Source organism: Lissotriton helveticus, chromosome 2_1, assembly GCF_964261635.1.
Source record: "Lissotriton helveticus chromosome 2_1, aLisHel1.1, whole genome shotgun sequence".
NCBI lineage: Eukaryota > Metazoa > Chordata > Amphibia > Caudata > Salamandridae > Lissotriton > Lissotriton helveticus.
The window spans coordinates 2,020,327,426-2,020,354,313 of record NC_136059.1 but is presented as its reverse complement, the minus strand read 5'-3'; the positions used below and the strand labels follow the sequence as shown (position 1 = coordinate 2,020,354,313).

General features: G+C 44.1%; 1 protein-coding gene and 1 non-coding gene across 6 annotated transcripts in view; one reads left to right on the top strand and one right to left on the bottom strand.

Moving 5' to 3' along the window:
• Nucleotides 1-26,888, bottom strand: part of GRIA2 (glutamate ionotropic receptor AMPA type subunit 2) — a 512,702-nt gene that overhangs the window by 346,576 nt on the left and 139,238 nt on the right. The window lies entirely within an intron of this gene.
• On the top strand, nt 23,779-23,885 carry LOC144820558 (U6 spliceosomal RNA). The gene has a single exon (XR_013607846.1). It is a non-coding gene; the product is annotated as a U6 spliceosomal RNA (small nuclear RNA).

Sequence of the window (26,888 nt, the reverse complement as noted above, 5' to 3'; positions counted from 1 at the left end):
CAAACCTATCTGCTCCATCTCTTAGGTGGAAACAGTGACACCACATTTTCTTTTCTTTCCCTGCACGTGTGTGTAGCTGTTGCCCTTAAATGATGGCACTCTTAAAGTTGTATGATTTCAAATCTTCGTTTCTATTATGCAGAAAATCGAAAGAATTGGGATTTTTGTGTTGAATTTCTAATTGTTTTCATTGCAAATTTTGTCTCTGATATATGTATATGCTGGTTAATATACGTCAACGTATTAGGTCTCTTTTTAAGGAAACAATATGGATTTTTCCTTATTAAATTATATTGAGAATCTAGTCATGTTCAGTGAAATATGTTTGCACTGTTGAAAATGTCAGTGGAATTGGATACATCAGCCTGGGTATTCAATCTGACTCCAATATGTCACCAGTGCTGTGTTTTACTGGTACTCCCTAGAAAAACAAGAGCCACCAATACTGTGAGCACGTGCTTGCCTCATTAAAGATGAAGGCCTAATTTAGTCTCTGAGATAGTGCATTTTGATGTTTCTGCACAGGAACTGCAGCCGGTCTTACTTAATTAGGCATGGAGATGTCATCTTGAGTCAGATCATCTTGAAACTTTTGAAGCGTTGAATTGGAGAGCTGAGCTCAATGTGTTGGGAAGATTATAGACACTATTCTAGCCAATGAGAAATATTCAGTTGGACAGCTCGTTTTATGGGTTTGATTTGATAAGAAGCACCTGTAAATTCTTTACAGGGTCAAATGCATTGCAAATGTAATGTCAAGAGACTGGGAAAGCTAGGCTGGATAGCTTTCCTCTTCCGTCCTTTGCAGAGTTTGGTGCCTTAGCAGATAGTGTCTCATCAGGGTCTCCACTTGATGCACTCCCGCACAAACTTTGGAAGGCCTTTAGGGAAGAATTGTTTCCCCCCCCTCCACGCAGTCTGCTGCCAATCTCTCGACTCCGCGCAGGTCCCAGACAGTTGGAAGCTGGCGGTCGTCTCCCCATTGCTGAAAAAAGAATCACTGGACCCTTCCTGCCCCGCTAATTACAGACCCATTTCATTACTTCCCTTTCCAATCAAGATCTTGGAAAAGCTGGCCACGAAACATCTGTCTAGTTTTTTGGAAGGTAATGGCTGTCTGGATGCGGCGCAGTTTGGGTTCAGACCAGCACATGGGACTGAAACAGCTTTGGTGACTGTTTTGAGTGACCTTCGTTCGCGTGCTGACCATGGACGAGCAGCCTTTCTAGTGCTGCTCGACATGTCAGCAGCGTTCGATACGGTCAACCATGCCATCTTGACCAGGAGATTGGAGGAGGCTGGTGTGTCGGGCCTGGCTCGGGATTGGTTGGTATCCTACCTGACCAACAGACATCAGGTGGTCGCCTTGCCCCCCTTCAAATCTGCCATCAAAAGGGTTGGGCAGGGAGTTCCCCAGGGCTCGGCCATCAGCCCTATTCTCTTCAATCTTTACCTCCAGCCACTGGTCAAGTTAATTAAATCATCTCAGTCACCAATTATGCTGACGACACCCAGCTCATCTTCTCCTTTGAGGGAGAAAATGCGGTGTCTCGGGAGACCTTTCATCAGTGTATGGTCACTACGGCCACCTGGCTGAGTAACAACTCGCTACAATTTAACAGCTCTAAGACGGAGGTGCTGAACTGCTCAGCGGACCGGGCCCCTCGACCTCTACCCCAGGATTTTTGGCCCTCCTCTTTTCAAGGTACGCCAGTTGCAGCCACATCAGTTCGGAACTTGGGCGTAACAATGGAACCGAACCTTCAACTAGATGGTTTCATTGACAAAACAGTATCCACCTGTATGGGTTTGCTGCGTACCTTGTGGAAGATTCTTCCTCTGCTTCCTGCCCATGCAAGACCAGAAGTAGTGCGCAGTGTCATTTTGAGCAGACTCGATTACTGCAACGCACTGCTTCTGGGGGCACCTTCCACAGCAATAGGCAAGCTACAACGAGTGCAGAATTTCGCGGCCAAGTTAGCACTTTCCCGTCGACGCTCTGACTCGTCTTCCAAGGCACTCAGTGACTTGCACTGGCTCCCCATCCCTAAACGGATCGAGTTCAAAGCTTTATGCTTGGTCTTTCGGGCTTTGCATGGTCTGGGGCCTTTACCTTTACAGGAATTGTTCTCCTGGTATACCCCCACCAGAGCCCTTCGATCAGCTTCTGCTTATCTGGCTGTTGTTCCCAAAGTCCGAAGAAAGCGAATGGGCGGACGCTCTTTTGGCTTTACGGCATCCAAACTGTGGAATGACTTGCCACTATCGCTCAGGGGCTCAGAAAACCTTCTGTCTTTTAAAAAAGAATTAAAAACATATCTGTTCCCTAGACTAGTATAGCTCTCCTCCTTTTGCTGATAAAGCTTTACAACTGTGTTCGGGGATCTGCTTCATCACAGCGCCAGGATGCCCGTTGGGTGACAGTTGCGCTCTACAAGTGGGTTATACATGGGTTATACATACATACATTTTAGAATTTAATTGCTTGAAAAAGGGTATCATTTCACTGGAGAACATTTTCTACGAGGAAGAACTTCAAGTGAGATGGGGTTGCATACTCACATTTTGCCAGTGAAGATTAAATCACAGAGAAAAAATAAGCTCAAATAATGAAATTAATGCAAAAACAATTGTTGATGGACAGCATGCAGAACAATGTCATACATTCACCCCAGTACGGAGATCTGGGCCTAAATCAATCGTTTCTTTGCTCACCATGACTTTCCAGTTTGAACCTAGCCATATGCAAATCAGTCTTAACACTGTGCCACATGGGAACAGTCAAGCACGAACTGCCAAGCCAGGTCCTCCCCTTTGGTTTTGCAAATTATGAAACTATGCATAAAGCCAAATGGTCAGGCTATTATTCCACAAATGTTTATTCCTACCAGGTAGGTGGTATATGACAATTGCCCCTGTTTTATTAGAACAGCTGTCACCTCAACTGCTGAGGCAATAAAAGAATAGTGAGGTGGAGATGCACCAAGTGTCAGTGACAGCTGTTAGATCAATGTCCGAATTTTTTTTAAATTAAGGTTGAAAAAGCAGCAAGGTTAAATATTGTTGATCTGTGGTTTTGTGACACACATCTCATCAACTGATTTGTGTTTGTCATGAAATTAATGTGAATGTGGTTTAGAGGAGTGAATGTTCCAAAGTATGCTGATACAAAGTCTGTACGTCTATATCTTTAGACAAGAATGGTGACAGTATGTTCTAGGTTGAATGGTATCAGCTGGTGGATGGTATTATGATTAAGGGGTGGGCGGTGGAATATTGATTTTAGCTATCTGTGGCAAACTCTGCAGATTAGTAAAACAGTGGCTTGACCAAGGAAGTGGTTGATCAAGGGAAGGGATGATAGTTATTCCAAGCACACAAAAAGTGGTGAAAGCAATGCTTGCAATTTGTCTAACCACTGGCAATCGCTCAGGTTGCATCTTAACCCCTCGTTCTTTTGCTCACCTTGCCATATCAGTTTGGACCCCGCCATATGCAAATCACTCTTGATGTTACTCCAATAGGGCCTGTCCAACCTGAAATTCCAAACAAGGTCCTCCCTGAACCGGAACATAAGCAACCCAAGACCTATTTTGCCCTGATTAGGGCACATCAGTTTGATATAGTTCGGTTTCACTGATATAGTGACTGAGGGACCTATGTCTGAGCATACCCTTGCCATTTAGGACGTTACAAGTTTTAATTTTTAGCCACCTTTGATTGCACCATGTATTCTTGATAAGTCATGATCAGTCCAATGTGTATCATGTGTTAACAAAAATTGGTAAAAATATTGTCTGACAGAAAAATCATATCTTAAATATAGTTTACAAAATATTTCCCTTTTGGGGCTAGAGGTTCTATTATTAACCCCAGTGGATGCTATTCTTGTAAGAAGTACTTAGGGCACAATTTTACAATATTTTGATTACAATATTCTGGTACCACACCACCTCTGATTAATGATCAAAAACCGTTTGGCTGAGTTGAAGCAGGCTCTGAGGAGGTAGTTCTGAGATCTTGTTAGCATTACTTAGATACAGCCTAGTTTAGTAAATATAGCCTGTATCTCAGCTTGGTAAATATTTTTAATCATGAGGAGCCTATTGGAGAGTTGAAATCATGCTTTATCTTATTTCCTTTTCCTACTCTTTCCCCCTGTTCCTTCCTCCTATGGACCCAGTGAACTGCAAGAATGTCAAGAACATCCCCTCTCTGATAATTGTGATTTCTATGGCATTTGGTTAACATCTTATTTTTAACGGGCTCAATGGTTCAGAAGTAATTGCTTTTTCCATTTAATACTTATTTTAAGGTTCTTTCTTTTTTTTATTGTTTTTTATTAGAACAGGAAAACAAACAAACGAAATTAATCAAATCAAACAGAATACATGTTATTACAGAGTAAATAACAAGAGACACTAATAGCATTTATCCAATTGATAACATCCCTAGATTCCGTGAAAAAAAAAACCTTATTTCTCAGTGGCCTATATTAACCAATGATCCGTGCTTATGCTTATTTCCCAGTAGTTCTCCACACATACATATATACATACATGATTATTCCTGTATAATCCCATGGCTACGCTCTACAGTAGCTACATCAAATTAGCATGTCATTTATTTACAATACATATATGACTAGCAGCAAAAGAAGAGATTTAATAGCTATAAAATGAGTATCCCAGCCAGGCATTTAGATCAAAGCCTATAGAAAGTGCAGTGTGCAATGTGCTGATATTCTACTAAATAAAGTAGTTTGAAAGCTTATTCAAGGTGTATTGTGCTGATCGCAGCGCTATTTTTCAATAAAGTGCTAAATTTAACCGATATACCAATCGATATCGGGAGTCATTGAAGGTGCAGATATGATAGCCAGCATCAGCTGATAAAATTAAATACAAAAATTAGCTTTGAAAGAACACCGGCCCCTCATAATCTCCTTTCCTCCATGCCACAATACATAAATAAATATTATAGTAGCTCCTACCCGTTTAGCATAGGGCTCCTCGAATCTAAGTGTCTTTCACATTTTGTTAAGCCAATGCCAATTCATTCTCTTAAAATGTGCGCCTCTGAGTACTCTATTCGCTAGCTCACTAAGCTGTTGCCATTCTTTTGTATTAAATGTACGCCCCCGTCTCCACATATATTTTCTGGAGTTCTTTTGTCAAAATCTCTTAGGTATGAATCTTTTGATGTAATAACACAATACCAGCATCCTACCCCCACCATTTTATTTGCCATTTGCCTTGTGATTTGACATGTTGCCTCACCCATCATAATATAATTATTTTTAAGAAAATTATCTAGCTGAAGAAAACTCAAAGGGAGGTCTGTGGTCAATATACGGGATTGCAATCGGACCGTTTCCCAAGTGATCAGAGTTTTGTGGTTATAAAAAATCCCCGAGCTGAACGTAGCCTAGTTCTTGCTATGCTTGGTAAACTCCCCTGGGCAAAATAAGACCTCCTACTGCACAGTCTTGAATGGGGTATAGGCATGAAATGCGGGAATATCTTGTGATTTAAAAAAACTGGGTTGTTTCTGCTAGTGCCAGTACCACCTTATATCTGGTCTTCTTAGGAAGTATCGCTAATCGTAAAGAAATGGGAAGTTTAATAAAACTTTCCTTCAGCATTTTTATTAACAAGAAATTATCAAAAACTGAATTTTCCTCACCTAATTGTGAAAGTAAATTAGTCAAGGAGGCCTGGTTGGAAGTTAAGAAATGTGGCAGTGGTAACCTTCCTGACGCTACGTCCAATTGTAGTGTCGTTAACTTCACCCGGTGATGTTTATTATTCCACACAAATTTTCGAATCATATGATCTAGCTCTTTAAAATAAGGGCTTGGAATTTTCAAGGGGAGATTCGTAAAAAGAAACAAACGGAGCACTCACATTTTAACCATAGAAATCCGTCCTATTAATGATAAGTGAAGTAGAGACCATTTATCTAATAGTTTTTTTACTTTTATGAGAATACTATTATAATTCAAAGAAAATAATTGACCAAAATCGTTTGTATCAAATATCCCCAGATATATAACTGGGTGCGGTGGCCTTAACTGGATGGAAGCGGGAATAGCGGATGGCCCTGTATTAAATGTAAGAATTTTGGTTTTCACTTAATTCACTTTATATCCCCCAATCTGTGTAAATTTTGGGATTTCATCAAGTGCATTCTGTACATTAGACCCCTCAGCTTTAAGATATAAAATAATATCATCTGCGTATAGCTTAATTTGTGCCATCCCATCTATGGGGTGGCAAAATCATTAAACTATTTCGAATTTTTACAGCTAGGGGTTCAGTAAATAAAGAAAATAAGAGGGGAGATAACGGACAGCCTTGCCGTGTGCCTCTTTAAAAATTTACCTTGCCGGCTTCTGAACCGCTAATAATTTATGTCTACCACATGACTATAAAGCTCTTTTAGAATTTGTATTAATTGTGGGGGGAAGCCAATCTTCCCCAAAATAAAGAACAAAGCACTCCAATCTACTAAATTGAAAGCCTTCTCAACATCCATCATCATAATCACTGCATTAATCTTATTAGTGGAAAAATAATCATTGGCTTGCATTAGGAAATACGTGTTAGATGCCATTACTCCTATAGAATGTACAAAGGTCAAGAGAGTTTCCTTAGGGTTAGATATACCAGGCCAAGGCACAAGTCTTGTAGGGCAGCAACCATCTGCAAGCAATAATGAATACTGTGTAAACTCATATGAGTTAGAAAATGGGATTTAAAGACAAATGTACATATTGTACAGGATGAAGGTAACAAATGTATAGACATATGTAAATAGTATTGTGTAGATAGATGTAAATATAGAAGTGTTCAGCTGTTGATGGCCCTTAGCTTACTTAGGAGTTTGCGTCAATGTAAGAAGTATAAATAGAACAAGTGTGTAAATGTTTAAATAAAATGAAGAGAGGATAAGACATGTGTAATACGTATATGTATATAAGAGATACTAAAGATATATTTTTTCATCACTTTTTAGCCACATTAACTGTTACAAAGAACAAAGCAGATTTCCTGAGGAAGGCAACGGCCGAAACGCGTTGAAGGAATTAATTTCTGCGTTTTCATTCAATTCTCATAACGATTAAGTGGTTATTTTTAAATCTAATAATTATTTTTTTGATAATTTCTTAAGATATTTGTACAGGAAAACGGTTTTGGGAAACAAACAAAGTATATGTATATGTGCAAAAAGTAAAAATAATAAGAGAAAAAAAAAAAAAAAAAATTGTCAAAATAAACAAAATCAGATATCACTCAAAATAAAATAAAAAAAACGGTATGAACAATAATTATATGAGTGCAGAATGATTTATTGATATAATCACATGTCTAAATCACTTTCAGTTTTAAAATACACGAAACCCGGTGTGCACTTCTTTTTCTAAAGAATTAATTGACCTTGCCAGGGTTCATCCTATTAGGCAGGGGCCCCATTTTTTCCAAACAAGATGCCATTAACCGTCCTGGAATAAAACAATTTTGGGCGGCGTGAACCACCTATTGTGCACATGGAGCGCCCGTTCTTGCCCAGATTTTCGTAAACATTTTTTAGTCTATGTTTAGCAAACTAATGGCACGATAGGAGTTAGGGTCGCTGGGATCTTTATCCTTTTTAAGAAAAATTACTAGAGCTGATTCTTTAAAACTTTTGGGGATGTCCACCCGGTCCTTAACTTGATTGACGAGTTTTACTAGAAAGGGTAGTAATTCTTCTTGAAATACCTTGTACATTTCCACCTGAAACCCATCCACTTCACTAGCTTTAGCAATAGGCATACTTTTTTTTAACTAATCGAGTTTCTGAGATTCCTATTGGGCTGCTCAATGTTTCAATAAGCTGCTGAGATAACTGTGGTAGCTCCAATGTTTCAAAATACACTGTCAATTTTGCCTCATCCACCTCCTGTGTTTCTGCATATATTCAATCAAAATGTGAGAGAAACACCTCAGTAATTGCCTGCTTATCATCTTCTAGCAGGCCTGTATATGGGTTTTTAATTTGACTGATTAATTGAGCCGCTTTCTGATTTTTAGTGGACCATGCCAACAATCTACCAATCTGCTGGCTTTCCTCATAAAGCTTTTGTTGGTAGGCCCTAAATCCTGCAATCTCCTGTAGCAAAAAAATCCTTCAGCTGCTCCTTGGCTTTAGCTAGTTCTTGCTGTTGTGATCTTATAATAAACTATGAAGTATTTGTTAGGGTTACATTTTGTCTCGCCTTCTCAACGACAGTCTGGAGTTCCAGAATCTTCGATTTACATTCATTCCTAGTTCTTGCCTTATAATATATCATCTGGCCCCTAAAAGTAGCTTTAAATGCCTCCCAAACCATAAACATTGGGGCAGTATTTTCATTAAGCTGGACAAATTGCTTGATAAACTCCCTAGTTTCTGCCACCCATGTGGTATCTTCTAGAAGAGATTTTGTGAACTGCCATCTCGGCCTTTTTTGGGAGTAATACCCAGCCTCAATGTAAACAAAACTAGGGAGTGATCAGAAAATGAATTGGCCATTATTTCTTCTGGACCGTTGGCAAACAACTTGTTCACTAAAAAAAATCCAGTTGAGAAGCTGATCTATATGTTGCCAAATAGCAGGTAAATTGCAAAAATCTAGGATGCCATAGTCTCCTGGGGTCTAATAAGGAAAAATCTTCTGATAATTAAAGGTTCTTGAGGGGCCTTATCTTAAACTTTTCCTGTCTAACCTTTCCATTTCTTTTATCTAAGTACATTCTCTAAATTCCTTTAAATCCTTTGAATTGTCCATTTATCTTCTGAAGGCAAAAAGAGAAACAAAAAGGCAGGAGACACATAATCTACTATACTGAACATTTTCAAATCCAGATTGAAACTGTAAAGAACTGCTCTTCAGTTTTCTTTCAGACACAACGTAATTATTGAGAAAATGAGGCCTGCAAACCATCATTTACATTTCTGAAACTGTTTAAAATCTAGTAAAATAAAATCAGTTGTACAGATTAAAACCTTTCACAGTCTGCTAATGGAAGATCAGATGGTGCAATATATATTTTAAGTTGCCGATTTGAACAGTTAGTGAGATTAATACACAGGGCCAGACTGGGAACCAAAACCGGCCCTGGCAAAGTGCTCGGCCAGCCCCCACGGGGGGTTGGGGGATGCGACCGAGCTCTTTGCCGGGGCCGGTTTTCTGCAAAAACGGCCGTGTAACAAAAACAGCCCCCAGGGGCCCAAAACCGGCCCCCACCCTTGCGGCCCACCGGGGGATTGCCCGGTGCCCGCAACGGCCAGTCTGGCCCTGTTAATACATAATGTAAAAAGTCCCAAGAGATTTAAAATGTGAATTAACTGATCGTCCACACTCTAAAGGATATGGCCTGGAGGTACCCCAATCTCAATCTAAGCTGTAGAAGCAGATGTTATCAATGTGATTTAGGGTGCCTTTGCAACTCCACTTACATTTGTACCAATTAACAATGTTTCAACTGGACGTTTAGTTGCATTAGCCAATCTATTTGATGAGAACATGCACTATATAAATGATGACACTGGTCACCTGATAACCAACAGACCTTGAGCACTGCGCTCAGAGGCTACTAATTCTAAGCCCTCCAAAACCATACTGCCTTGCTTAAAGCCTTGAAACCTTTCTGTTTTCTAAGTAACTCTCCACTTGTTTTCTGTAGTATGTGCAAGGGCGGCTCCTCTATCAGGTACATGCATCAAAGCTTTTTGCGATCGCAAACGGTGCGAATCGCAAAAATCGGCCATTTGCGATCGCAAAATCAGCTTTTGGGATGCATCAAGGGTGAAGGCCCTCGCAATTTGAGAATTGGCAAATATTTGCGAGTTCCCAAATTGCGATTGCATTTAAGGAATCGTATTTTGCGATTCCTTAAATGCAATGCATGAAAGTTTTAAAAATAGCGATTTCGCATGTAGGGGGAGCAAATTACCATGAGGTTGAACCTCATGGTAATTTGCGTAAACTTAGAAAAATGCACTTTTGTGCATTTTCCAAAGTTTCATGTTGTGCACACACATGCCCTTAGGGCATATGTGTGCACAACATATGTGCACAGATTAATTTCAGGGGTGCAACAGGGTGTCCTTTGGACACCCCTCCACCCTTGAAATCACATTCTCAATTTGCTATTTGCTAATTGCTAATCGCAAATTGAGAATGTCTTCCTATTCTTCCTATTCATTCCTATGGGTCTCTAGGCCCATAGGAATGAATGGGGAGGTATTCCTTAATTGCGACTCATAATTTGCGAGTCGCAAATAAGGAATGTTTAGAAATTGCAAATTTTTCAGCGATTTCTTCATGCATTGGCTTTTGCAAATTCTTAATTGCGATTCATTAAAAATTGCAATTAAGAAATCGTAAAAGCCAACAATGATGCATGTGCCTGTATGAGAGCAGATGAGAGTCACCTGGTTAAAAAAATACCCCGGACTAGATGAAAAATAAAATGGAAATAAAGTTTATTTTTATTTTTTTAACAGAGTTGAAAGTAAACCCAGTAGTGTAAGAACTGGTGGTAAGGCTTCTCACCTGGTAATGTATATAGCAAAAAATGCAAGACTTTCCTATGCTTGTTTGTAAAGCTACATAGTCTTCTAGATATCGATTTGTTCAGACCAAATTCTTGACACGTTGCTAACTGCTCAATAGGTGAGTTCATCTGCCCTTTTCAACAATGAAAATTTCTTGATTTGGCAGATCATGCTCTCAACCCATTTCAGAACTATTCATTTGTGAACTCTCAGTGTAGATTTTTGTCTTAAGTGCAAAGTCTTTTGTTTCTTATTAATAAACAATTCTGACAGGGTCTTGAAAGCTTTTGCCAAATAGATTAGTTATTGAAGAACCCATCTAAGCCTCCATTTGAAATATATTCATGATATTGATTTAATTATGCACACCAAGTACGGTCAAAGGTCGCAAATCTGACTCTGAATCCTGGCTGCGCCAATGTCTGTTTGAAAATGTGAAACAGACTAACGTTTCAGTGTGGCAATCATGTTTAGAAAGAGATCTATTTCAATACGCAGCCAGTGTCCAAAAATAGCTTGATGAATCAATCTAAAAAATCCAAAAGCATCAGTGTAAGTGAAAGCAAGGCAGAACTATTGACACCCGCTGGCCCGAGGCCATCTGCTGAATGTGACACAGTTTCACTTTAGGGGCCCTGCACATCAGTTGTTGCATGTTCCACGCGGTACAGAAAATGTGATTAAAGCTGACAAAGAGACATTTAGAAAATACAGAAATGCAGTTAGAAGCACACTGTAAAACTTGAAAACAGTAGCCAGTGCAACATGCACAGGATTTTAAAGCATATAGCCTGAAAACTTCTAGCATCTTTAATATATGTCTAGGGCATCCCACTCAGCGGCGGCCGGTGCAGGTAAGCGCAGTGGGGCGGTGGGGCGTGGCGGGCGGGGGAAGTCGACAGGCGATAAAATAGCTTTTATATTTGTATTTAATTTTACCTATACTGTCCTCTGTCGACTTCCCACCCTCACACCCTGCCCTTCCCACGACCCACCCCATGGCACTTACCTGCGCTGGCCGCCGCTGGCCCACCCCGGTAAGGGTGGAGGACAGGCAAATAGTGAACCTGTCATATCCAACAGGAATCTCAATAAAGGGGACTCTTATTGCTTCCTAAGCGAATTCAGACAAATGTGCACAAAATGTGGAGTTAAATATCGTTTAGTTCAGTGCTTCAGTGAACAAGGCTCAAGGGCAGGTTTTACAAGCAGGACAAAGCTAGGGGGCATTTGGGTAAGGGCCCGTACCCCAATAAGGAAGGAAGCTATGGATCCATGTTTCAAAGAATAACTGGACAGACAGTCAGCACAATTACTACAAGAAGGATTTACAGTGACTTATGTCACAGGCAGGTCACAGAAAACATAGGGCTTCCTTTATGCGGCATAAGACAGAGCAGTAAGACACCTTTTTGCCCTGCCCTATGCCAAAGTGAAAGGGCAGGAATGCACAGTATTTAAGAAATACGGTGCATTCCTGTCTTTTCTGCCCGCGCTGGCAACTTTTTGGCAGCCTAGCACCAATGTAGGCATCCTTGCAGGTAGGAATGTTTGTGTTCAGGAGCGGTCACCTTTCTGCATAATAACAATCCTACAAGGTGTTTTCCTCTTTGTAAGCAGTCCACATGGAAAGAGGAAAAAACAAGGAGAAATAAACAAATTTCTCCTCGTTACTCCTCATCTCTGGAGGCGTATGGATTTGACGCTTCTCTAGGTTAACATCACTTTATAAATCTAGGGCGGTGTCAAATTTCATGGGCGTTACATGGGAAGACCCACAGCTACGGCCATGAAACGCCTCCTGGGCACAGAATAAGGCGATGCAGTGATTTGAGCTGTATTACCTTACTCACGATTCATGAGGCCACTCCAAGCCATGCCGGGTGTCTTTGCTTGGCTTCATAAATCTTTATGAGACCCCTTTCCCACTTTACATGGTGCAAATGTGACGCAGGACTCTCATAATAAAGCCCCACAATATGCAGTCGGTAAAGCACAAAACATCACAGACAGAAAGAGTGACCCCTGTGAACCACGGTGATAGTGCCACTTAAGACAAACAACAGATAAACTCACTTTCCTTTCAAGTGAATAGAAATGTTGTAGACACAGAATGAATTTTACCCCTGTCATTTGCATCCTTTTCATGGCTGTAGACAAGTAGCATTTTTTGTGCTTGTGATATTTCTGTGAGATTGTGATTGAGGTCGTATTTCTCCCCTACAATCCCTTAGTGATATTATTCCTTCAATATTACCCTTCATTTCTTGTCAGTAATGCATCACGTGGCTTTAAAAAAAAATCATGGATCTTTACCTTACTCTTTCTGTGTCCCTCCCGCTGTGAGTTGGCTCCATGCATCCAAGACTTAGTGGAAGCTCCTATCTTCAAATTCCGAAAATGATTAGCAGTGGGAGAATTATTCACTCTTACATAGATAAAGCGCCTGCCACTTAAATGTGCTCTTTCCAACAGAGGTTTCAAAATGCTTTCATCATACAGCTCTTTCTCTGTAGAGATTCAATCCACAAACAATAAGCTGTGGATATGCAAATTTGACTTGGCTAATCGCCTCTTTTAAATTAAAAAAGTGAATGAGATAGTTTCTTCTGTTCATCACCATTAGGCACATATAGCAATTCTAACGCAAACGATCAGCCGGGAGCTCTAAAGGTTCCAACTCAGAGTAAGGTCATTAGAACAGGAATGTTTTAATCAGCTGCTGAAAGGAAGGAAGGTGCCCAGAGCCTGGTATGAGTTTCAATCATAGACCAAAAGGATTTATTCCAGGATGAATCCTGTATAATCGTGGCATCTAAGTCAGGGTTTGCCACAGAATCATATGGCCGTTTGGATGTATTCAGATGCACTACCTCACAAAGTCACCTCAACGCACAAGGACTCATGGGTTATGGCTAATGTCTCAAATGATCTTCTTAACTGGCAGTCAGTGCTTGTTGTAAAGTATTGGGATATGTAGTATTTTCTCGGAGAATTACTTTTTATACTAAACTGCTGACTTTAGTAACATCTGACGTTTCTTAATGTTTATGATTGCTTTCCCATCAGGAGGAAATAACAGTGGTCTACAACAATTGTCTTTGCTGTTGTGCCCAAAACAAAAGACAGTCGCCATTGGCCTAGCGGCCTCATATTGTGCTTGGAAGATGCTACTGATTTTATTTTAACGTGCGGGAATTTAGAAAGACTACTAAGTTCTTGACGCTGTCTGCGGTGTGGTCTGGGCACTCAAATTATAGTTAAAATTGGAATGCGCTGCTAGAGGTACTTTACCTTATGCAATGTATGAGCTTAAGTCTGTAGTAGAAACTAAGGAACTTTTTTAGAGTTTGGCAGTGATAAACTGTGGCACAAACATGGCTAATATCCCGTATAAAAAGTGGCATAAGCTATAATGCACTTGTAATACAGCCGACAGAAAATTGCAAAATTTGAGACAAAGTATCCCATCTTCCAATTTCTAAAGAAGATCCCTGGTTTTCAACCATTTCAACTCAACCACGTGTTGGTCATCCATCGATTTCTGTTATTGAGGATTAGTGGCTAATAAATCCTTATCAGTAGTTGCTGCTGTAATAGTTGTTAATCCTAGCCACAGACCTTTGATGATAAACATTTATGCTGGAAAGTTTTTTTTAAAGAATAGGGTTGGTAGATGAGGATCACAGAGAACACCATAGGTTATCAAAGACTTGACCTGATGAACTAAATATAGGGCGCATACCGCTCTTCAGGTCAGTATGGACACTATTTCTATTGCTTGTTTTTTTGTAATAGCTCAGGTCATTCTGGGTGCTAAAGTCTTGTTTTGCTTCCATTGAACTAATTAGGCTAACACATCTGAAATTAATGAATTATAAGTGAAAAGTTCAGGTCTGGAGACAGTGTCTGTAATGACCTGGAGAAAGTGGCCATAATGATCTGTAGTGAGGGTGTCACTCTAACTAAAGACACTTGATAACAAGAAGCATATGTGTATTTTGTGTGCATGTGTGGATGAATGTGAGAGAGAATGAAAGAAGGAAGAGAAGAAGAGAGACAGAGACCATTGGAAATGTTTATTTTCTTTCAGTATTATAACATGGAAATGGGTTAGAAGTCAGTAGTAAAATAAAGGCTGTTTAATAACGTTAATCACACAGAAAAGAGCATATATTCTCTCTCTCTCTGACTTGTCTAAATCTCCACATATCAACAGGAATATACTTGTTCCTATTACAGTTCTGAGCTCCGATTATATCTCCCTGTCCCCAGGATATTACGAAAAGTGAATCAATTGTATGGTACCAGAATATTGTGGTCTAAATATCTTGAAACTAAAATATTGTTTCCAAAATATTGTTTCCAAATATATCTCCTCATTGTAGTTAATAATAGGAAATCTACTTCAAATGGAGTGACATTTATATAGATATCTATGCCATGATATGTATATCAAACTACTTTTTTTTCATTGATATTCTGACATACAACCAAATCAATTGTAATGTCCCGCTGCAATTAGGAGAAGTACATCTATACTACTTCATGGAAACCCTACTTAATTTCTATTGATATATAGCTGAAATAATTCAAAATGTATGTTTGGTAAGAGAAGTCACACTGATAGCCATCCTGGAGGCAAATGTTAATATATGCCTTTATTCATGATCTCTCATGCAGACCTAAATAGCCTTGGCAGTTAGTTATCTGGACCCACTTGCAGTCAGATGTATAATATACCAGTTGGTTAATCTAACCAAGCTCAACCCAAACCCATCACATACCAACTCTGTGACAACGTAGGCTCATAACCTGTCCAACAATTATTGTGCGCTTCAAACCCACTGCATAATTTTTTCTTGAGTACACTTTGCATACATTATTAGCTCAGCATTGTAGAGGATCGTTCAGTGATTCGGGCACTTATCTCATGATAGTGGTACTTGTTAAGGGACGAGTGTAGATAAAAACATTAGTCATTAGTCTAGACATAAAGTTTCCTTGTATGCTTCTATGAAAGCATAATCTCAAGGTCCATTATTTGTGTAATAGGGTGGAGTGTATATTTCAAGTTTCATTGGAGAATACCTGTCCTATTAATATAACAAATCACACAGCAGAAGGTATGCCCCAATTGAAAAGAGATTACAGCAATACATCCTTATTCATGGGGGAAGCATTAATGTAGACCCATTTACAATCCAGCAGATTCATTATTTCTCTCTGGTACTACTGTGGAGAACAAGACAGTGATTACACCACTAGGCATGAGTAACTATGTGGTGTCTGTGCTTTGTTGCCTAAGGTGAAGTTCACTGTAACTCTTGCTCACTGGTTTCAGGAGACCTGGCAGTGTCACTATAACAATTTAATTAAAATTGGAAATAAATCAGTGGTCTTATCCTAGACCGTTTGTTCTGTTTCTGCCTCCACAGGCCCTTTGATGAGAATTTCCCTACCAGCATCATCAGAAGAATAACTTATTTGCATAGAGCACAAAGATTCACATTGATGCGACCCACAGCTGGCCATTGCTTAATTAGCAATGCATTAGTAATGTCCTGCCAAATATGATGTGGAGACCTCTGTGTCTAACTGCAACTTTGTAGGCATTTTGCAATACAGACAAGGCGAAGATACACCACTGCTGTAGACGCAGCATATTAGTTACATTCACAGGAGTCTATGTGTGGGCTGTCTTTGTCAAAAGTATGGTCATAAATCATGGTGGGCGTAACTAGCGTAATACCGTGTAGTTTAATCCCATGGATTTACCCCCAAATTCCATTGGATAATGCAGAATCGGTTGAGAAGAGTAATTACGCATGTAGCACGCATGTAGCACTATTTTCTAAGTGCAAAAATGCCCCCTCGTCTCCAAAATCATCGCAAGGATGTATTTTGTGTTAAGAAATAGTGCTAAATGCAACAGAACATGAATAGCAAGTGCAATCAGCCACTCACGCTCGATGAATGTGCACTTTGGGAAGCATTTCCCCCCAAATTACTCGAGGCATTTAACCCTATTTTATTTGTGCAAAATGCACCCTCGCATCAAAAAAGAATAGCAAGTATGAACAGATTCTCACGCTCGCCAAAGTGCACTCACCGTAGGATTTTTTTCTCCAAATGATTCTTAATTACAAAATCAGGTGTAATTGCATTATTAGTGGCAATTCCACATCAAAGAATAACACAGAATTACTGAGATTACTCCTGTGTATTTGAAATTCTGCCGCGGCTAGTCATACATACAGTATGACAGCCATTGGTCCTTTGTGATGTAGCACTGATTACCATGGGTACCTATTTATTTATTTATTTTATTTATTTATAAAGTTTTATATAGCGCAAACTTGATCCCGAAGGATATCAGAGCGCTTCACAATTTGAGGCAAAGGTCACAAATCAGAACATTAGTCTAACATGGGGAATCTAACATACACATGGATGAACGAAGAATGTGCTAGACGATGGAACACAATGACTTAAGGGGAGCAAAACTCAAAAATCCTGTACAGGAACAACAACCAAACCAAAAACAATGATCATTTACAAAAACAACAATTGACACCATAGTATGTCCGATGTGCCCAGAACTAAATTCTGGACACTCAAAACTCACGCCCTTCATCTCTCAGCACTCCCAACCCATGTTCTACCTCCTTCCATTTTCTCTCCACGCGGAGAGAAGATGGAAGGAGGCAGTGTGTGCCACTCTCCGTGGGTCCCTGGAAGTCCGGAAGGAGTATCTTTGTTGTGTATATATATATATATAATACATATTCAGTATGTATTAAATGTTTTTACAATGAACATAAAAACACGCCCCCTAACCCCATCAAGAAGTCTCTTCATTCCTACTATGTGTCCTGCTCCTACTTGCTGTGTGTGCTGCTCATTTCTACTGTGCACATTGCTCATTTGTGAGCTTCATCTGTTCACTCGAGATTATCAAACAGTGAAAGCGAATCTGGCGCCTGCACTCTTTGGTGTATCATTCTTGAGCCTCTGAAGTTTTCTTTATTTCTTTTTGGGTGCTATTTTTGCAACAGTCCAGTCACTAGCGCTGTCTCTGTCATCAGCCATTTGACGAATTAACTAGAAAGACACATTCGAGAAGGACCGACTAGGTTGTTGAAAATAAACATCTCTCTTATAGGTTTTCAACATTATGAGACAGGAAGCACACTCTCTGGTTAGATAGTTTATCCGTTTTGCAACTGCAGTTCCGAAGCAAAGTGCTAGCGCGCTCTTTTTTTCCCCTGAGTTTTATATAGCACAAACTGGACACGATGTATCGGGTATAGTATCAGAGCGCTTTACATGAGCACCAGTTTTGTTACAGATGACCACATTCATTTTTGTTAGGCATGGGGAGATTAAGGGCAGATTTACAAGCCCCGTACGCCACATTTGCACCACTGTTGCGTCACTTTTGTGACGCAGCGGCGGCGCAAAGCCAGCGCCATGCTGCGGGGTATTTACAATGTGACGCATCTAGGGAGATGCGTCCCATTGTAAAGCCCTGCGCCACATGTGGGCGTTCCAGCACAGAGAGGGGGGGGGGGTGTTCCGACGCAGGAACGCCTTCTAAAAGTGGCTGAGTGAAATCTACAAGATTTCACTCAGTCACTTTTACGGCCATGCTGCGTCAAAACCCTGCACCTGCTTGAAGCAGTCGCAAGGATTGGCGCAGCATGTTAGGCGGCATAGGGGCACCTCCAGCCTTGCTGGAGCTGCACCGGGCTTGCGACGCAACTCCAGCAATACGTCACTTTTACGGCAGCAGATGCGTCACGCATCTGTCTATTCTTGCCCCATGGTGTGCCGCATTGTAAATGCAGCGCATCCATGGTGGCGCAAGAGGTGTCTGCCGTGACGCAAAATAACTGGCGCATCCCTGCTGATATCCAGGGATGCGCCAGTTATTGCAGATCTGCCCCTGAGTGATTTGCCCAGAATCACAGGATGTTAAGCGTTGTTGCCGAGACTCGAACCCGGTTCCCTAGGTCCGAGGTCTACCGCTCTAGCCCTAAAGGCAACATCCTCACAGAAGATTAGTGTAGGGTGCTCACTTGTGATGTCACTGCTATGAAACCAGTCCCCTGCAGGCCACAACGCATTTAAGAAGCTTTTTGTCAACCCGCTCACTGCTTACTGTCCCCATCACAGACAATGGCAATTTCCTACTAGCTGCTTAGATAGTCCTGTATTCTTAATTTCTTCACTCACACCAGTATGTTAAAATCATAAATTAATATGTAAGCAAATAAGTGGATGGATGAGCGAAAAGGCGAATGACTAAACTAAATGAACGACTAATCGAACAGTATGAACTAATCAATGAATGAATACATTAATTCACGGATGAACGACTGGGTGACTAATTTAACTAATGGGTTTCTAGTTCAATTTTCCTTCAAGTCAATATACATGTCAATAGAGGAATTAGAAGAATCCGATTGTACGGAGAAGGACCACAAGCCCCCAATTCTGAGGCCAATGTGTTTCAGTACTAAGGGTGGGGCAATGTGTCAACACTATGATGTCACTGGAGAGCAAAGGGCGTGTGGTGTCAATTCTGCAACCCTGAAGTTTTGGGGAATCTACTTTCATGTTTTGTGCTATATAAATCTCACACGCACATACAAGAAATACACTTCCTCGCCTTTCTCCCAAAGACAAGTTTGTTACGAATTGTAGCATTAAATCTCTTCACTAAATAATTAACTTGCAACGCTTTACGTTTCGGCTTTCCTGCTTGGAAAGAACACCTCGGAAGTGTGGCGGAGACCTTGGAGGTCACAGAGCCAAACATATACAATGCTGGGGACACATAAGAGAAGTTATCGATTTGTACTTGCAATGCAAAATGATTTTCTTATCGGCTCAGGGTAGATTCTCCAATAAATCTTGGTTTGGTAAACGGAAACCCGTTTATCCCATTTAGCCTGTTTTACGGTTGGGAGGCTATGGCGAACCCCTCTCTCCTCACGTTATGAAAGCAGCCCCAGATCCTCCAGCCTGTGCAGGGTTCCCCAATGGGAACTCATTCTCCCGCCTCACTGTCTATTGCAGACTTCTGTTCCAATGGAAAACCATTGGAAACACTTCCTGCCAGCCCATCAATAACCAATCAGGGGTCCACTGTGCAATGCAGTACGTTAATGTGTACACAACTGCCTTGTATAGAGGCCTCTTACTTTTTACAAAGCAGAGGTTATGGATCAATACTACGGCAGGGTGAGGGTCAAATGGCTCATATGAATGAACGAGTCTCCGAATCCAGCAGCTCCAAAGCAATAAAGATGAACTGTAGAATTGCCTAGGTCATGTCACGTGTTTGCCTTATGTAGCAAATTAGGCTATGGAAATAGCAAGTATAGCGTGCAAAGCTGTAATTTGAGTGACTCCAGCATACGCGTACTTTATGCCGCACAAGTCCACCTGCTGCATCGCAATGTGCCTTGCCTTGCCCTAGATGGTATAATCGATTCTGCTTCGGCCAGTTAAATGACGTGTCTGCATAAAGTGATTTCTAGGATTGGCATTTATTTCAAGCATAGAAATGAAACATTGAATGGTAAAACAGCTGACCATCTCTGATAGATCTGTTAATCGCAGTCCCTTCTTATACGTTCTGGTATGAGATACTTGGGTTCCCACCAAAGAAAACCCTAATTATGACGACCTTTACCCTATCCACACTGCACAGTAATCGGTCCCAGTTGAAGCATGCTATACTCTTTCATGCACGGACATTAATAAACTAGCAGGTGTTTTGCATGCTCTGGAAAATGTATACACAAGTCAGCAATTTTGCAAACATTGGCTACCAAATAAATGAGTCAGCACTTTTGGATACCTGGACAACTTAATAAATGCACTGACAATGTGATAGATGAGCTAGCAGTTTAGCAATGGTTTTGTGAAACTAGGTCGCTGTTTCATATTTTTTTACTTATATACCAGTAGCACACTGCTTCTCTTTATCCGCAATTTTAGCAAACTGGGCAAGCACCACCAATTTTAGTTTAGTCCAACTTCATGACATAGAGACTGATTTAGAGTTTGGCAGAATGGTTACTCTGTCACTCACATGACAGATATCCCATCCGCCTTATTTCAAGTGCATTATATCCCATGGCACTTGTACACCGGCGGCCAGGATATCCATCAAGTTTGTGAAGGAGTAACCCCCCTCCAAACTCTAAACGAGACCCTAAGTCCTGAAATGAGCTTAGACTAATCTACAATTGTTCAGCATTAAGGGAGGATACTATTTCTGTTTGAACATTCTCTACTTCAGGAGTGCTGCTGATATATCCGTCATAACAGCACCATTTCCCAAACTACTTAACAACTCTCTAGCTAACCACGTGAGAAAGGAGTGTCAAAAGTACTACATTCCAGTAGTGGTCGGTGGTGGGAGTACTGCAGGGTGGTGACGTAGGGTGGGGGAGGGCCAGGGTGGGGGGGATTGTAAACTATGGAATACGGCCAAATACAGGTAAGTAAACATATAAATAAATAAAACTAATTTTGTTGCACGCACTACATCGCCAAATGCGATGCAGTGCGCGCAACGAAATGAAAAAGAATGAGTATCTGAAGTTTAACAATACTAAACAGGGCTCAAGCAACAGAGGGCCAATAACTGTCATTTTTCCCCTTTCAAACAATTTGATGCTTGAGGCTAATGGAAAGATATAAGTAGAACTCATTGTATTTAGGACAATCAATGAGTGGGGGGTGATGGCAGAGAGCCATTCCTAGACCTTAGTCTTCATGGAATCATGACTGATGAGATAAGAGTCAATTACCTCTACGTCCCTCGTCCTCGACCCAGTCATCACACATGAGGTATTCCACACGACAGGAAACAAAACAGGAAACGCTTTTAGACTCCACCCACCCTCCTGTCAGGTGCTATAACACACCTCACCACCAGAAGCAAATCCTGTTTTGTTTCCTGTCGGTGGTTTACTTGATGGGAGACGCTGGGGTGAGTGCCGGGCGCTTACCTGCTTCGTTTGTCCTGTGGATCCTCCACTGCTGGGCTCTGGGGGGACTCCCATGGACCGTCGTGGGATTCCTTGGAGTGTGGCTGCTGGGCTTCCCTTTCTCCTCCTGGGCTCAGGTGACCTGTGCTGCTTGGCTTCATGGGTCTTCCTGTTTCGTTTCCTGCCCTGGTCTCTGTTCCCGCTGCTGGCTGTGCTGTGGATCGTCCGGATATCCTGCTACTCGTTGTCCTTTCCTGCCTGGTTCCTGGAGTGCAGGTAGGAGTTTGGGGCTGTGAGTGCTGGGCTGTTGTGGGGCGCGCTCCTCCCCTTTGGATTCCCCGTTCTCGCCAGTGCCTCTTTGTTTTGCGGGGGCCCTGGCGTTGGCTCCTGAGTGTGCCTGCGAAGAAGGACGAGTTGTTCTCCCTGCTGCACTGGGGCGGCCGGCGGCGGTGCTTTGCCGGCTGTCTTGGCGGCGTCCTCCTGGGTTTGCACGCATGCGCATTGCCCTCTTTTCCGCCCGTCGGCAGTGTTCGGTGTGCCGGGTGCTGGTGTGGGCGGGCGCCCGGGTGGGCTCCGGGCGCTCCGGTTCTTGGGGCCATTTCCTCGATGGGTGGTGCCATGCCTGTTCCTGTTCTCGGTTGTGTGGCTCTGAAGATTTAACATTGCAGAAGCCTGAGCCTCAGCCTTGTGCCTGTGCGGAGACTCCTGGAGCTGCCGGGGATTGCATCCGGGGCCTCTTCCATGCGAAGCCTGCGCTCTTCCGTGGATGTGGATGTGGCCGTGCTGTTGGCGCTGCCGACTTTGGTGCTGGGATTCACGGTTCGTGGCTCGCCTGCCCCACATCCGCATTGCCCCTTGATGGTGCCTTTTTTACTGGAATGGATGCATTTGACATTTGTACACTGTGCTACGTCCTGCCCTCTAATGTTTTTCCAGGGGTAGTTGCACCGGATGTTTGGCCACTGTTTTTTCTTTTGGTTCAGCTTGGAGCGCTGGTCGTGTGCAATCTCCGTCATGAGGGTAGGTATTCCTCTCCTGTACCTGCATCTTCCCTTTTGTTTTTTTCCGGTGGGGTCCCTCCCCTCTCCGGTGGTGCGTGCCTGGAGGTGTGCCGATGCCTGGATTGGGCGCCTTCTTCTGGAGTCTCTTTCTGTTGTTGGGGCTCTTCTGTTGCTTGAGGGAGGGGTGTGGCGCAGTGGCCTGGGTGCCTGACTCCGGTCCACGAGGTTCATGGTTCGATCCCCTGCGCTGGCCGCGGGTTGCTCCAGCGCCATGTGTCTCTGGGCTATTGCTTGATTACTCTTCCTGACGCCCACCAGCGCCTTGACGCCTATTGCTCATTCTGGATTTCTTTTCCTTTCATGTGCTGGGACCGGCTTCATGTCGCCCTTTTGGAATCTGTTGGGGTTTCTGCCTTTCTTCGGAATTTCTTCCTCTGTTGCATCTGGGGGGTCTTCGCTTCCTGCAATTGCGCTGCGGGTCTTGTCCATTTCCAGGGAGCTCTTGACTGTCTTCCTTTCCCATGTTTGGATTGCCGTGGGGTTTCCTGAGAATCTGTGCCCATCGCTTCTCTGGATGTTCTCTTGCACTGGTGGCCTGTTGCCTCTTCTCTGCTGGTGCCTCTTTTGTGTCCTGGGTTCTGTTGCGGGTGTACAAGGACACGGATCTTTCTCCATGCCCTGGTTTGTGTCCTTGCTTTCTCCGTTATGGGATTTGGCAGACACTTTGCCTATTTCCGTTCCTGTGGACTCTGTGGTGGCCAGTCTTGTGGGTCGTCCTTCCATGGCTGCTGTTCACATTCTGTGGGACGGTGTGGACGAGTGGGTAGTTTCTGCCCTGTTGATGTCTTCTGCCGCTTCTCATCTGGCTGTTCGTTCTGGCATTTATTGGGGGTACGTTGCCCAGTCTTTGCTGGCCGATTTCGAGTCCCTGTTTTCGTCCATGCAGAAGGGTGCCAGTTGTCCGGAGTTGCTGGAGTCTATGGAGCGCCTGGTGGTGTTTCTGTCGGCCATCACCTTTGTTCCTGTATGGTGGGCTTCTGCTGTGTCCTGTGGTTCCTCTGTTGCTGCCCACCGTGTCTTATTACTGCGGGATTGGATGTCGGACGCGGCCCGCGTTCCTTGGCTTTGCGGCTGCCTTTCTCTGGTGCCCGTCTGTTTGGTGTCTCGCTGGAGGTGTTTCTGCAGTGCTCGCTTCGGCAGCACATATACTATAATTGGAACGATACAGAGAAGATTTGCTTGGCCCCTGCGCAAGGATGACTCGCTAATTCGTGGAGCGTTCCTTTAAAGTATACACATGGTCCCTGAGGGGTGCCGGGTCTGGTCCACGGCGTTCCTGACTGGACCGCCCTTTGGGACGTTCTCGCTGATCCCGCCACCTGGCCTTGTTGCACGGGGTCGGGACTTGTTCGTACGGATGCTCCCGTTCTTGATGGAGGCCCTCCTGATGGTTCTTCCGTTTGTCCTGTCGGGTTGGGTGTTCACCACGCTCGACCTCGGGTATGCGTGTCTGCACGTCCCGGTGGCTGTGACGGTTCGGCATTTCCTGCGATTCTGCCTGGAGGATCAGCACTGGCCATTCTGCGTCCTCCCCTTTGGTCTTCGGTCCGCCCCCCGGGTGTTCACCATGGTGGTGGCTCCCTTGGTGGCCCATCTACATCTCCTGGGGGTGTCTGTGTTCCCGTATTTGGGTGTCTGGATGGTTCAGGCTCCGTCCCTGGAGGTTGTGTCTCGCCACCTTCTCTTGTCCGTGTCTGTGCTCAGGGACCACGGGTTTTTGTTCAACTTGCCTGTATGTCGCCTGGAGCCTGCGACCCGGAGGACCTTCATCGGTACAGTGTTCGATTCTGTGTTGGGCGGGGTGTTCCTGCCGGACGCCCGGATTCATCGCCTCCATTCCTTGCTGCGGTGCTTGTTGTCCCGAGCCTCGGCTCCCATCCTTCAGTGGCTGGAGGTTCGTGGCCACATGGCTGCTTCTGTTTTCAGTGGACTCCATGGTTGGAGCGTCAGACCCTGATGCGGGGTCTAGCCCGGGACCAGGGTTCAATTCCCCGCCTCGGCGGGTCTTGGGCTCAAATTTCCACGGACCTGGTAATTTTTGTTGGGCCTGGGTTCCTCTGCGGCCTCTGCTGTGGCATGTGCAGCGGTGGGTCCCCTTTACTGTCCTGGACTTTGCGGTTCCTGTTCCTAGGTCTCTGGATGTTGTGTCTGCTCTCCGTGGTGGCTGGAACCCTCCCGCCTTTCCGTGGGGATGTTGTTTCGTCTCCCTCCTCCTCTGGTTGTGACCACGGATGCCTGCACCTCGGGCTGGGGCGCGACTCTGGCCCGTTGGGTGGTGCTGGCGCGTTGGCTCCCGTCGGAGTCTCGCAGGTCGTCCAACTGGAGGGAGTTGTTTGCAGTGGAGAGGGCGCTTCGTTATTTTCGTCTTTGTCTGGAAGGTTGCCATGTCATGGTGCGATCGGACTACACAGTGACTGTGGCATCTCTGAATCTCGCGGGGAGGCCCCGCGGTTCTTCCCTGAATCTGGTGGCTTGTTCCATCTCGGCTTGGGCGGAGCTTCTTCTTCTGGCCCTGTCTGCTCCACTCATTGGGGGTGTGGTCAATGTGGTGGCGGGCTCCCTGAGTCGGTGGTTTCCCTCATCTCTGTCCCTGTGTTTGGCTCCCGGGCCCTTTCGGATGCTTTGCCTGGGGTTCGGGACTCCGGCTCTGGTCTTGTTTGCCTCGGGGTCCGATGCCCTGGTGCCCCTGTTCTACTCCGGGTCTCCAGTGGTGTGCGCATGGGGGGTGGATGCCATGTCTCTCCTTTGGCCTCCCTGGTTTTTCTGTGCCTTTCCTCCCTTTCCTTTGGTTCCTGCTTATCTGCTGACGGTTCTGCGGGAGGGGGCTCAGGTGGTGGCAGTGCTGCCTCGCTGGCCGAGGTGGTCCTGGTTTCCTCTTCTGCTGGGCCTGGCGATGGGGCCTCCTTGGCTTCTGCCCCGTCACCCCTCTCCTCTGTGATCTCCGTCCCTCTTTCTGGTTCCCCTCTCCTTGGCGGTTTGGGGGTTGGACGGATGTCTCTTGGGACCCGTGGTCTGCCCGACCACTTGCTTTGGTGCTGCGGGCTTCTCGTGGGTAGTCTACTTTGTCTTCCTCTTCGGAGAGCTGGTCTTCTTTTTTGAGGTGGTGTTCCTCCTCTGGTTGTCTTGCTGGGCCTTTGGGCTGCTTTCCGTGCCTTCCGGGTCCCGGATTCCTTTCTTCCTTCTGATGGCTGGTTGGTTTTCTTGCCTTTTTCGGAATTTCTCTCTTCTCCTTCTGGTCGCTCTTTGGCGCCCCCTTGGGGTGTCTCCTTGGTCTTGGGGGCTTTACAGTCTTCCCCTTTTGACCCTTTGGAGTCTGTGGGCCTTGAATTTCTGTCGTGCCTGGTGGCTTTCTGTTCTTTCCTTTGGCCTCGTCCGTGCCTTGTACTTTCTGTGGCTCGTTCTGGGGTGTTTCGCTCTTCTGACTCTCTCTCCGTGTCATTTGGCTTGGCTGGTTTGGCTACGGCTGCTTCCTGGCTCTCTTTGGATCGCTGGTTTCTGGCGGTCTTTGCTCTTGCCTCTCTTGGTGCTGGTTTGCCCAGTCCGTCGGGTGTCCTGGCGCGTTCCGCTCGGGGCGTGTCTGCCTCCTGGGCTGTTTACCTGGGTGTGTCTCTTAGTGGATTTGTCGGGCTGGGTCCTGGGCCTCCGAGTCCGCGTTCATGCGACCCTATTGGTGGGGTTGTGCCTTGTCTGACCGGACTTGTTTTTGGTCGTGGGGTGTTGCTGGCTGTGGGGGTTTTCCCCTCCGCTGTGATTCTGTTGTTTTCTTGCAACTTTGTCTTGCTGCACTTCTTTGTGTCTGGTCTGTGCCTTGTTGTGTGTGGGTTGCCAAAGGCCTGTTTGGGCGTTGCTTTGGTATGCCTCATGTGTGATGACTGGGTCGAGGACGAGGGACGTAGAGGTAATGCTATGATTACGTATGGTAATCCCCATTACTCTTAGTCCTACTCGTCCTCGACCCAGTCATACTACCCGCCCGCCCGCCCTCCCTTTCCAGGCCTTTGGTGCTTGGTACATCAGGACTTGCTTCTGGTGGTGAGGTGTGTTATAGCACCTGACAGGAGGGTGGGTGGAGTCTAAAAGCGTTTCCTGTTTTGTTTCCTGTCGTGTGGAATACCTCATGTGTGATGACTGGGTCGAGGACGAGTAGGACTAAGAGTAATGGGGATTACCATACGTAATCATAGCATCATTCAGTAAGGAATGATAGTTAGACAGGAATCTAAATGTTGGACAT